Consider the following 13,499-nt stretch of genomic DNA (forward strand, 5'->3'; position numbering starts at 1 on the left):
GGGTCATTCCAAATATGTCAAAAAAAACATTGAATTTAAAGAAATAAAAAGAATAAATGTCTTTTACTAGTCCTCGACGCAAATTTCTATCAAAACTTTGATTTTGTTGAGTGCGATAAAATTTAATGTTATAATTAAAATAAATATATATGTATATTGTTATTTGCATATGTTATATATATGTAAATTACAATAATTTTTCAAGCGGAAAATTTCAATATAATCTACTTTTCAATTTCAATACAATTTATTTCTGCTTGCGCTCTTACTTAATACGGTCAATAATTCCACTATTTAGATGTTAACCGAAAAGGAGACTAAAATATTTGCATTTCTGTTTAAGATCCTGATCCTTTATCAATTCACCATAAAATATAAAGTGGTAAGCAATTTTGATGCTTCATAAATACAACTAATACTTAATTTAAATGTTTTTGCCAAATGGTCTTAGTCGCCAATAACACTGACTGGCATTACTACAAGAGTTATAGATCCAAATATGGTGGAACAATTAGAATTTATATTGGTAGAACATGGTGGCATTACAAAATTGAATGGAACTGCTAAACATCGTGGTGAACTTCAGTTAATTGAATCTGAATTGAGCATCGATTTGGAACGACAACCAAAAAGACATGCGCGTATTTTTTATATGAAGGTGGACGGTTGTAAATTTCTTAAAGCGAAATATAAAAATAATCGTTTACTTGAAATGGTTCGAAAAGGTTTGATACATTCACAAAGTTTTCTCACAAGCTGTCCCCTCCCACCGGTAAGTATGCACAGATATACATATGAGCTGTTTTCGATTCGCCATGTCTCTCACATCAATATGCGAAACAAAGAATAAAGCTATCCAAGTTAATTCCAACAAAAGAGAGTATGCGAATACCGCTATTTGTTATAGACACTTGTTTGTTCGTTTCACCACTTTCTAAAGTTTGACGAATCGAAGGCAGTTATAGCAAATAATAAGCATTTATAAAAATATTATATATGTATACATACATATATTGCACTTTTAGCATCACGCGTTTAAAGTTGAGCTATTAGATATCAGTGAGATGTACCCACATTTCTTGCCCAATGTCACGTTTTTCATGACTGGAAAGGTATATACGCGTGGACATTTGCTATGGGAAATGCATGTAACTGGTTATACAAAAGATAGCAATAAGACCAAGAATAGTACTGTATAAAGGAGATTATATAAGCGAAGCACATATTTTGTAAAGAAAATAATAAAATTATATATCTCAGTATATGTATGTATGTTTATGGAAATGCTTATGGGAAATAAATTAACATTATATATATCAGTCTATATAAAGATTTTATAGACGTATATTGGACAAAAGAAAATCAATAGAGGCAGAAAAAGATTTTCTACTAGGTCAAGGCAATCCAAAATTTTTCCAAATTAATCACCGATTATTAAAGTACATCGAGTTTCGTAAATGTAGATTATTTTTTATTTATTAAATAAAAGGTCTCTTAACGAAACTTACGAAAAGAGCGTGGTTTCTGACTTGCAAGTGGATATAACCCTTTAATAAATATTTCACAGAAAACAGTCCGATTAATTCTGATTTAGAGTACACAGAGGTTTGAAGTCGGCGAGCACTTTTAAAAACGTTTAAATATACGAATATTTGAATTTAAAATCAAATGCCACTGATGTAGATTTGTAACGAACCTTGTGCTCTGTAAATCATGCTAGATAATTTTTTAAAGCGAAAAAACCATAGTTATTGAAACCCATTGGAAACAAAAGATAAATTAACAAAAATGAAAGGAAAAATAATTTACGGCCGATCTGAGGTTAGGAAGAGTTTAAAGATTAAAAACGGTTTATCTAGGTACTAAATAGAAAAAAGTTATATGGCAAAAGTGTAGGTATGAAACCGCGATGTAAGAAACTTTATTCTAATTGGTGTAAAATGTATGGTATTTTTAAAGGAAAAAGAGTTTTTTCCAGCACATATTAAAATTAAACAAAAAATCCTGTCTTGTAAGGATATTCTTTCGCACATATTTCCACATAAATTTGATATGTTAGTTTTTGGAATGTTCAATACATACTCGTATAATAATAATTTTTGATTAAATCAGACCAGACAGTATTGAGTAAAAAGGTTCAGTGAGGTTATGATAAAAATACGTTGGTTAAATAAATGTTGCAATCCTCCCAAAAATGTGCCTTTCCTGCACATGACAATTTTGAATTGCAGCAACAATCCAGACTTAAAACTATTTAATGAACAATTGATAATTTATTTTTCTGCGCATTGCCTAATTTGCCTACATAAATAGTGTCACTGCGCAGTAGAAGGTCCGCTCATTAAGGTATATTCGCATACACAGTCAAACACAGCTTGGCACGTCTGCCTAGCGAAGATTCACTTTGCTAGACGACAGATGTGCGCTTGGCTGAGAAAAATTTGCAAAGAAATTGAAATTTATTGATTTAGGGAATTAGAAAAGAAATTGCGCAAACCCCTGAGAAATAAATAAATGAGTTTGTAGATTTGTGCGAAGCGGTCCTAGCGCATAACTAATGAATATGTGTGTTTAGGTGACTTTTTTTGCACAAAGATACTGGAAACGGTATAAGAAACTCCTCGGTGTGTATGTGTGTGTGTGGGTTATCAATTTGTGATTGTCATTTTTGTTGCTCTCGAAATGCTTGCGAGATCCTTGTCTTCACTTTCACCTAAGCGGCAGGCTTAAATGTTTTGCTTTTTCGTCTGCAACCTAACTACAATGCTTACACGGGGTCGTATATTGATCGCGATTCATGCACATGTAAGTATGTATGTATGTATGTGTGCAAATAGCGCTCGAGTACCGTTCGCTTCTCGTTTTACACGAAATTTGTAACTTTCCCTAATTTTTGCACAATTACACAACACACAATCGACACTTTCTCCGCAAATCAATTGCGAAAAACACAAACAAAACCCCAGGCAGCACGAACACAGACATACAAAGACACATCTATAGAGCATTCAAAGATTTCCGATCAATAATCTTTTCCCTCCAAGCCATTGTGTTTGTTGCACCCTTTTACCTGGTCGTTACCCTTCGTTGGCTTACGCTGCTTGCGCCGCGGCACATGTAAAAAGAAAATCCACTTTCTTCCGGTGAAGCGGAAGTAAAGTTCAAAGTATCGATTGAGCGCAAATTTGTATGCACTTCGGCTAGAGGTGATATTTGAGGCTTTTGCCGGTGTTCGTTTTTGCGCGCATCATTGCACACCGCATGCGAATCGTGCGCACTCGTTCGTGTCGTATTAACCCTTCACAACTACTTGCCGCCGCACTGAATAGTGTGGATATGGAGAGATAGGCTGGGGGGTTCTAAGGTAATCGACGAAACTACCGCAATCATTTTCCGTTGCAACAAAGTTGGTGGTTAGTATTGCGACAGATTGCCCAAATGATGAGGTTGCGCTACTGTAGGAGTGGCGGGAATGGTGTGTACAATGCATTTGATATTTTTTAGACGTAGGAAAAAGAGAGAATAGATACAAAGACGCTGTACTGGTGAAGAATGAAAATCAATAAATAATATATGAATGCATAATTTCTGTAATTTAAGGCACGACGAAGGTGCGTTGGATGCTTATTCACCTTGATAACATTCTCTACGCAGCTCTGCAGTACATTTAAACTCACGTGCGACCCAACTCACTGCAAACCGATTCGTATGCAAGCCGTTCAATCGGTTTTGTATTAGCAACTGTGAATTTTCTGCCGATTTCCGCGCATTAGCATGCGTTTACAACAACATGCACCGTTAGTTTTCTATACTTTATGAATATAGCTTTCTTTATGCAGAAAAATTTTCCATTTCACCGGCGTTGCATGCTGCTGCCACATTTGGTGGAAAGATCACGTGCTGCGCAAACTTTCACCGTTGGTGATTTATACGCGTTTATTTATATTTATGGAAAGCCACAGGCAAGTGTTATATGTAATAGCAAAAATTTTTTTTAACAAAACTGCTTCAATTAAGGTTAAGAGGGTATTTTTGACACACTTGAAAAATTGCACTATTGTTGTGCCCTGTTTTGCTATCGATCACTTGCCATTGTTATGCAAACAAAATATATTTCGAAAAGCGTACGTCTAAAGTTGAAAATATGTTTTAGAATTTCCTTTTTCGCTGCCAACGGCAATGATTTATTTTCTTCATTGTATTTGTTGGGGTATTAGGGGGTTAAGCCAAGCAGCTAATGTACACACAATGCACTGATTCTAGTTAGCTGTTAATTGGATTTATACTTTTATTGTGGAAAATTTGCATATTTAAAGTCACCGACTGTTGTGCAACGCTGCGTAATTGGCAATCATGGCACCGGTGAGGTTAGGTTGTATGGTGAAAACTCAAGCTGAAACAGTTAGAGATGCATTAGTTGGCAGGTAATAATAGACGCACATGGAAAATTAGAAACCCTCGCTTAAGCTTTTCATATAGAGAAGTCATTATTTATAAATGTTAGCTTGTTCAGGTTTAGTTTTGTAAACGAAATATATAGATATAGACACTTTACCGACCCGACCTCCAAACTGGTTCGGCTGGGTTTAATCGGACAAAAGACTTTACGCGAAACTTAATATGCGTTTTTCTCAGACCAAATCATTTCAATGCGATACCCACGATTTCTCGAATTCTACTTTACCGAAATTTTCAGAGAATCTTCTTTATAGACCTCTTTCGAGTATAAACTAGCCTCATCCCTAAATTTCAATTTTTACTATTTTTAAAAAATACGAGAAAATAAAAAAATGATAAAAAATTGTGTCGCAATTTTGTCAAACAGTTTTTTTACTTATCGCTAGTTCATACAATCGCGACATCATTGCAGATTGATAATTTATTTTCTCATAACAGATCGCTAGAAGGGCTGAAAACATGGGTATGCTTATGTGCCAATTTTTTGAGACACCCCCACTTCATCAGCTGCCAGTTTTTTAAATTTAAAATTTTATTTATTTATTTTTATTTTTTTACTCTTGTAACATTAATAAATTATTGATAAAAAATCGATAGAAAAAATATTGATTACCTGTTTTTTACGACACTTTAAAAATTACCAAAAATTCATGTCTAGAATACGCCCTTAAAGCACATGAACTCGCAGCTCAAATCGGTTTGAATATTGACTATAATGCATTTGAAACTGTTGCAAATTATTAGCTTTTCCAGCTGTAAAGATTCCTCTAGAATTTCATGCTTACTCACATCCTTCGATATTCTGGACCTTTTTATTGCTGTAATTATTTGACTAATAGTTAATCCCAAGGTTTAAGAAAACTTTCTTATAGAATTCTTGATCAACTGTTACCTGTTCTTAAACGAAATGCGGTGAGTTCATGGTCCACTAAACTATAATACTCAAAATAAGGGGACATCTAGTGTGAAATTAAAAAAAAATATATATTCATAAGGTTATACTTTCAAAACTAACATAACAAAATTTTAAATCGATATCTCAAATAGTAGACTTCTAAAGTGTAGCCGCTCAGTTCAATCAACTCCACCAGTTTATCTATAAAAGTGTTTTTCTTATAACTACATTTTTCATATTTGCTCGTGTGATTACTTGGAGACAAATGATCCGATCACTATTAAATTTTTTCTGCATATATTTTTTATATAGTTCTTCATATAAATTACTACTAATATTGCTACATTGACGTAGCTTACGTGATTATAGCCGAATCAACAATAGCGCACTATTCGTTTCTTCTACTCGCAGTTTGGCGCCAATTGGAAATCCCAGTGAAACCATATCGCTCTTCACCTGGTCTTTCTACCGGAGTGGATTTCCTCTTTCTTCTTCTTCAAAGCTGGAGTGCTTTCGTCCATTTGGACGACATGACCGAGCCGCTGTTGTTTTGTTCGCTGAACTATATCTATGTCGTCGTATACAGCTCATTGTTCTACCGTCTGCGGTATTCGCCCGCATATTTACTGCAAAACATTTCTCTGGAAAACTTCTAGGGCCGTCTTATCGGATATCGACATCGTCCACGTTTCTGCACCATATACTAGTAGCTGGACGGGAATAATGAGCGACTTGAAGAGTTTGGTTTTGGTTCATCAAGACTTTACTTTTCAATTGACTACTCAGTCCGAAGAAACATCTGTTGGTAAGCAGGCCAAAAACAACTGAAATATTGAGTAAAATTAAACTTAAAAATAAACGGTGAATAGAACGGTAATTTTATTTAATGCAAGGGAATAATCATTTTATTCTACTCCTTCTATATTATATTCAAAAGAATATAACCCTTTTCTTTAAGGCACAGGGGAGACACCACTTTAGAAATTTTAACTATATTATTGAGCTTTCGCCTATAATAGTTTCAAGATCCGATTTCCTTGGCAATAAGAACAAACTTTCATTCCCCGATGAAAAAAAAATTAGCTGGCTTAGGTTTTCAAAAAAAAAATTTGTTCAAACTCTACTGCAAAAGCTCCCAAGCTTTTTTGAAAGCGAAACTGGAAAGCGATATCGAATATATTTTCTCTTAAAAACAGCACACAATCGAATTGTTTTCTAATCTAATAGTTCTTTATATAAATTTAGTATTTTAAATTCAAATTATTATCTGGATATTTACATAAAACCTCTATCAACTAATTTTCACCCAAAAAGTGTAAACAATCCCTGAGATTAGAAATGACTTCAGATTAAATTACAGCTCAGTTTCTTCCAAATTAAAACGCGTAATGCAAATCCCACTAATGGAGAGAACTCTATGAAACTCATTAAAAATTTTCCCGTAAATTTAAAGCAAACAGAGAGATCCGCTTTACTAAAAAAGCAGCCTGAAGGAAAATGCTTGTAATATTGATAAAAAAATGCACCCATAAAAAGGGATAATAACACAGAATTTTTAGTAAAAAAAAGAATCCGAAATCTTATGGTAAAAAGGGAAAAGCAATGTACAAGAAAAGGTTTCGACTTGTTAAAAAAATTAAGAAAAGCTTTACAAATAGCGCCTTTGGAAAGTAATGAATAATTATAGCAAAAAGATATATATTTTTAGGTAGAAAAAAATATTACGCGTTTAACTGTTTTTTAACACCAAAACGCTTTGCTAAGCTAATTTCCACAAAAAAATCAAAATAATAAAAAAAACATATACAAAAGAGGTGAGAAATTGAGGAAAAAATGGGTGGGTAAGCGCAGGCAGACAATAAAAAGTTTGTCGTTATATCAGTTACAACGAAAACTGTGACGTTTAATGAATTCTTTTACAGTTTTTTATGCGGCTTTTTGTATTTCCTGCACAATGCATCCCTCAAAGAAATGCTGTTGTAATGTAAGAAAAGTAAAAGCAAAAAAAAGGGGAAAAATTGAAAATCACGGCGTTTTGTATGTAACTTTATATATGTATGTATTTAAATCTATGACAAGAGATTCAAATAAAAAATTTGAAGTGGAAAGAATCAAGAATACAATAAAATCAGAGAAAAAAAACAGTGTTGATTGGGGAAACAAGCAAGAGCCGGGGAAAGAATGCAGTTATTATAGGAAAATTATGAACGTTAAACGAAACAATGTTGGAAATAAGGGTAAACAATGGGGGAGCGAGAAAACTCAAATGACGAGGGTAATGGGTTAAAGCAATGCCAAGCCGCACAATGCTCGAAAAACAAACTAAAAAATTAAATGTTTAACTAAAAAAAAATACACTTTTCCCCACATTAACACAACAGAAATTTATGAAATTGCGTTTTCAGCTATTCCACTATGATTGGAGTGCATTATTTTCTGCTTGTTGGCTGGATTGTCTTTTGACAGCGTGAAGCTATCATGGAAACCCAGAGTTGCATGCGAGTGTGTGTGTTTGTGTGAAAACTGGTTGAACGCTTTTGTGTCGAACAAGATGACTGAGTGGCTTTTGAGTTGGTTTATTGTTTCATTAAATATTCAAAGCAAGACACAAGAAGGCGAAATGACACGGAATTATTATAATAACTTGCAACAGGCGCAGTGAGAGTAGCTGTAACGCCTGCTGCAAGGATGCTACATGTTTTCGGATGACTTGAGAAAATTGCCGAATTTTCCCAAAGTAGTTTGAAAATGTTTGATGTGCTTTGAATTTCTGACATGAAGACGCGTCTTTAAACTGCGGTTATCTTTGCAGCTGTGTGGCATGTAGTAATTATGCACGACACTGAGATAAATAAAAAACTAATAATATTTGCATAGTAATCGTGTGTATTTTCCAATTGTATGTTATGCAGCATACCAGTTTCTTGCTTATATGTTGCACCACCCCATTTTTTCTCCTTTACTGCCGGTATACTTCCAGCTAGCTGCGACCTTGGGTGCTGGCCGAAGTTGGTTTTTTCCTGCTTGCTTATCCCATTTCCTTACAATATCCCTCATCACACACATAACACTGTCGCACACTAAAAACAAACACATACACTTAGGCACTTACTTGTATTGATTTCGCCGGTTGCAGCCGTGTGAAGATCACTGTCCCAGTTGCAGCCACCTTTAAATAAAAAGAAAAAATCAGACACAACAAAAAAAAAATCAAAAGAAGTCATCAAAGAAGTGTCAGTGTGTATAAAATGTAAGAAAAAATATGTTTAAATATGAATATGAAGCATAGTTGCATACACATATACAGACCCTGCCGGAAATTTTAAAATAATTGAAATAAGAAAATAACGAAAAATATATTAACTGTATAAAAAAACGCATATTTGCACACAATGATACACATCCCGCAGGAAATTTGAAAACAATTTAAAAGAAAATGAAGAGAATTGATTTTATAAATTTTCTGTAAAAATTATATTTCTCTAACAATTTTAGTTGCAAATTTTCAGAATTTCATAAGGGATAGATTTGAAAAAATAATTTTAATTAATTTTTTTTAATATATACTCAAACGATGTACCTAAATTTTTAAATTAACTTAAGTCTTTTTGGCAAGAAATATACGAACTCAAATTTTAAATAGTGTAAAGAAACATTCTACAATACTTTTATACCGAAGAACATGGTTTTTATGCCCTGCCCAGGTATTTATTTCGCTACGAAGTTTGTAACGTCCAGATGGAGACATCGGACCATTTCTTTTTGAGATATCAATCTGAAATTTGCACACGTTTTTTTCTCACCAAGAAGCTAGTCATTTGTCGGAATGGCCGATATCGGACCACTATAGCATATAGCTGCCATACAAACTGAACGAACGGAATCAAATAATTGTATTTATAAATTTTGATGTGAATTATTATCCAAGGCAACGCTACATTCTCTGAATTTATTGTTCAAATCGGACCACTATAACATATTGCTGTCATACAAATTGACTTATCAAAATGATGTTTTGTAAAATAGTATATCCTTGACATTTCCGGCTGGGTATTTATAAAATGCAATGTATTGTATGTTTGGATGCCTAAGTGCATTTACGCCTTTATCTCACCTAACTCAACCGCGTAGTTGGGCTGCAGCACCCTACCTCACACATCTGCACGCACCCAAACACTTTTATAGATACAAATATATGTAAGCATCGATGGCATACAAGTTCTAGCTTCTAGCGTCTACATTCATTGGTATACGATTATTTTGTTTGGCGGTAGAATCGATTAAAGAACTAACAACAGGCGAAAAAGGCTTGTAACATTTCCTACACACAGTTGCAGTCATGTAAATATTAGCACATACCTACATATACGTGCATGTGTTGCATACGGCAATATGCAGCGGCAAGTTGCCAACGCAACACCTTTGTTCTTCAGGCATCTCATGCTGGCACGTTATTATCCTTTTGCTCTTATATAGCATATGCACACATAAATAAATATATATTTTTGCTACCTCAACTCTTCTATTTGTTTACCCGGTGCTAGTGTTAGTCTTATTTATGCTAATGAATTCCATTATGCAAAGTGTTGCATGGAAATTCCCGTGAAGATCGTATACCATATACCATATAATTGCACTGTTGTTTTTGTTGTGCTATATATTTTGCATTACCTTGAATCGTACACAAGCACACCTAAGTATGTATAAGTAGCTGCGCATATGTGTGGATATTAATATCCTGCATTCAGCGAAAATCAGTCACGCTCGAGAGATTTTCATGTATGTAAATATGTGTGTGATTATCTTCGTTAGTCGTTAGGTCTACTTTGCTTACTTAATTAATGCCTTTCGTGGAACATCAATTGTTGCGAGACTCTCATCGAACACTTCCATTTCGGGCACCATTCTAACGAAAGTCCGCCGTTAATCATTGCCAAGTGTAAAAATGGTCGTCAATGGCCGGGAGGTGTTAACTTATTTACGAGGCGCTACTTTTTGACTTGTTTTCTTTTAAATACATTTTGCTGTTCATACTAGGCGGTTTTAGGTATGTATTTAAATGTTTCTAAACTATACTAAAAGGCTTTAGCTAATTGTTTTCCAAATTTCTATATTGTTATTAGTAAAGAGAGTATATTTTTTAATCATAAAATATAATTAATTTATCGAATAAACCAGACTCATTATGTGATGAAGTGATAAGACTTCCTTTATTTCAATGCCTCCAAAGTCTCAGTTCTATCTTTGAAATTTTTGCAAAAAAAATGCTTTGCTTTAAAATATTGCTCCACAGGCTTAAAATAAAGATTTTAAAGGAACGAATGAGGGAACAGTGATATAGCTTATAGCTTAATCGTATCTTAACATGAAACGTTTGTGTTCAAAGTAATATCTTGGCGATCTATTGGTTTTGTGATCGTTCAAAGTGATATTGGCGACTGACGTTTTAACTATTGCCTCCATTTTTCTAACAGATTTTAATACTTCAAAACTGTCTATGCAAAAATACATATGATATTCATAGAATCATATAATCTTTGATAAATTTTACCCGTTCTGACATTTTCTCATATCGTATCGTATCAATCTTTATTATCGCCTTCAATATCACATTCTAATGAATGTTGGATCAGCTACTTTGTGAAGAATCTCTTTTTCGATCTGCTTGACGCCGTTTTTGGAAAAGATTAAGGCCTTTTGGTACAAGTCGAGCATTGACATGCTTCATACCTAAAACATTAACCAAAACTTGTTCAGGCATTCCATAAGAGATATTAAGATATTCTACTATCTCTCTGATATCAACATGACGAGTTTCAAGCACTGTTTCTTTAACTTTTTCGACGTTATCGTCATTAACAGAGGTGTATGGACGATTTGCATGATACAAGTTTTCGATAACTTCACGGCCTTCATTGATTGATTTGTGCCACTCAAATACTTGTGGTCGTGATAAAGTAGACTCCCTAAAACACTTCATTTTCAACCATTTCGCAGCCGTTATGGCTATGGGAACACAAAATTTCAAACAAACTCCTTTTTCAATGGTAATTTCATGGTAAAAATCATCGGCCAACCTTTTGCGTCTTAAGCAAACAGCGGCCTAACATACACTTCACAGAACATAAAAAAATTGTACGCGCGCTATTTAAATGGACTAGTCAGAGTCAAAATCGATCAAATGATAATTCCACTTCTACTGACATGATACGGGAGATTAAAACATCTAGAGACCATCCAGAGGTTCCCATAAATGATGATTCCCGAAGTTTCCGTATATTTGAGAAATTTATGCCAATTATAACTTTATATATTACTAGGCGCCCTCCGCTGCGCTCTGGGACCCTCGCTTCGCTCGCTCGCATACGTCCGCCCCCCGCCGAGCGCGAGCTAGCTCGCTCTTATGTTAGTTGATTCTCGACAGCAGCAGAAAACTTTTATATATAATAGAGAGATATTTAAATATGAGTCCAGAACTTGCTAAACCCATATAAAAAGGTAAGAAAATTAGCAAGTGAAGCAAATTATTTTTATTTATGATATCGTTATCTGCTTTGAAATTTTTAAGAATCTTTCTTACTTTTCATATTTCTTAATAAGAAAAAACATAAGACGGCTGAGGGCCAATTTTCATCAAAAAACAATTTGTACATCTATGAACTTTCAAATATGTCGTATGTTTAATAAATGGCGAACCGAACAAACAACTAGCATAAATATGATATACGGTCATGATCAAAAAGATATAGAACAGCAACGGTTATTGAATGATATACCCACATATCTTGCCTTCGATTCAATTCAACAGGATAAATGAGAGCACAGCTCAAAGTGCTGCGAAAAATGGCGAATCGAAGACGCGTTATTTACACTAACATACGTAGGAGTAATTGGAATTAATTACAAGAAAATTTTCCGCCTCATTGAACAACAAAAGCTCTAATTCAAATTGTTTCATAGCTTTATCTCTGTAAGATCACGAGTACGAGTACATTAAAACTCTTAAATTGTGCGTATTAATCATAGCAAAATAAATTCCACAGTTAATGAAATGGGGGAGATAAAAAAACAAGTGGTACCATTTCTATTACAAAACTATGAAAACAAGCACTCTACACTTGTACTATGGCATTGCCAGGGGACGTTATAAGATATTGGATGTCAAATGAAAAAATGTGTACCATTGAAAGCCTAAATAAAAGAATTATTGAATTCAATAAAGCGCAGCTTAACAATGCCGAAATAAGAGCTATGGATAAACATGTGTTTGTACCAAAAAATATAAACTAGGGCATAGCCTTGAATGATTGCTTTGATACGCAAAAAAATGTGCTTAAATTTCTTTGTACCATGTGTGAATGGGTACAAGGAAGTACGAAAGACGAAAAAATGCGCAAAATTAAGAGCTGTGGCTTAGAAACACTAAAAAATTATTTTCTGTAGTTAAGAAGTAAATAACTTAACTACGTATATTTATTTTATGAAATTCTGAAGATAGCGCTAAAAATATAATTTTAGTGACCCAAATAGATTTTCTGATTTTCAATATTTAGTTTTTGGAACTGAAATAGTTATCTGTTAAAACTGATATATCGTATCAATAACTCTTTACTTAAATCCCATTTTATATCAAACACTTTTTGAGAGTAGTCTCTTATTTTTTATACTAACAGGCTGAAGTCGATCGGAACCGAGACCTCGCTATCCTGAAAGTATCAAAGATACCAAGAAAGTTTGGATAAAGCAAAAAAATTGTCGGAATGTTCCCAAAAAATATTTGTATATATTTTGAATTTCTCCTTAAGAACCATTCGATTATCAATATATCAAGCTTCTCTACAGATATATATAGTTTATATAGGTCTATTATAAGATTCTATATCTATATATATATTTGAACAACCCCTTTTAACGAATATATATAAAAATATTTTTGATAAAACGAACCATAAAACCAGCTTCTTCACAACCATGATATTCTATTTTCCAAACACATGTACCCTTTAATCATAAATATACACTTATTATACTCGTAGAAAGGGGAGCACTGCCTCTTGAGTACTTTTATTTATGAACTGTTGGAAATGCGTATGGTAATATGATGGTTATGTTGATTACTCATCAGCTCAGGCACGTTTCATATGAA

At 33.8% G+C, this 13,499-nt stretch overlaps 1 long non-coding RNA gene across 2 annotated transcripts; it reads right to left on the reverse strand.

The window, feature by feature from the left end:
- Positions 1 to 4,850: 4,850 nt before the first annotated feature.
- LOC118681808 (uncharacterized) lies at positions 4,851 to 9,714 on the reverse strand. 2 transcript variants are annotated; one of them, XR_011394811.1, is made up of 4 exons: positions 9,468 to 9,714; positions 8,466 to 8,522; positions 5,351 to 6,177; positions 4,851 to 5,276 (listed from the first exon to the last, which is right to left on the reverse strand). It is a non-coding gene; the product is annotated as an uncharacterized lncRNA (long non-coding RNA). The 2 variants fall into 2 exon arrangements; XR_011394812.1 differs by having other exon boundaries at positions 4,851 to 5,417; positions 5,713 to 6,177; positions 9,468 to 9,664.
- Positions 9,715 to 13,499: the final 3,785 nt, after the last annotated feature.

This window comes from Bactrocera oleae, chromosome 2, assembly GCF_042242935.1.
Source record: "Bactrocera oleae isolate idBacOlea1 chromosome 2, idBacOlea1, whole genome shotgun sequence".
NCBI lineage: Eukaryota > Metazoa > Arthropoda > Insecta > Diptera > Tephritidae > Bactrocera > Bactrocera oleae.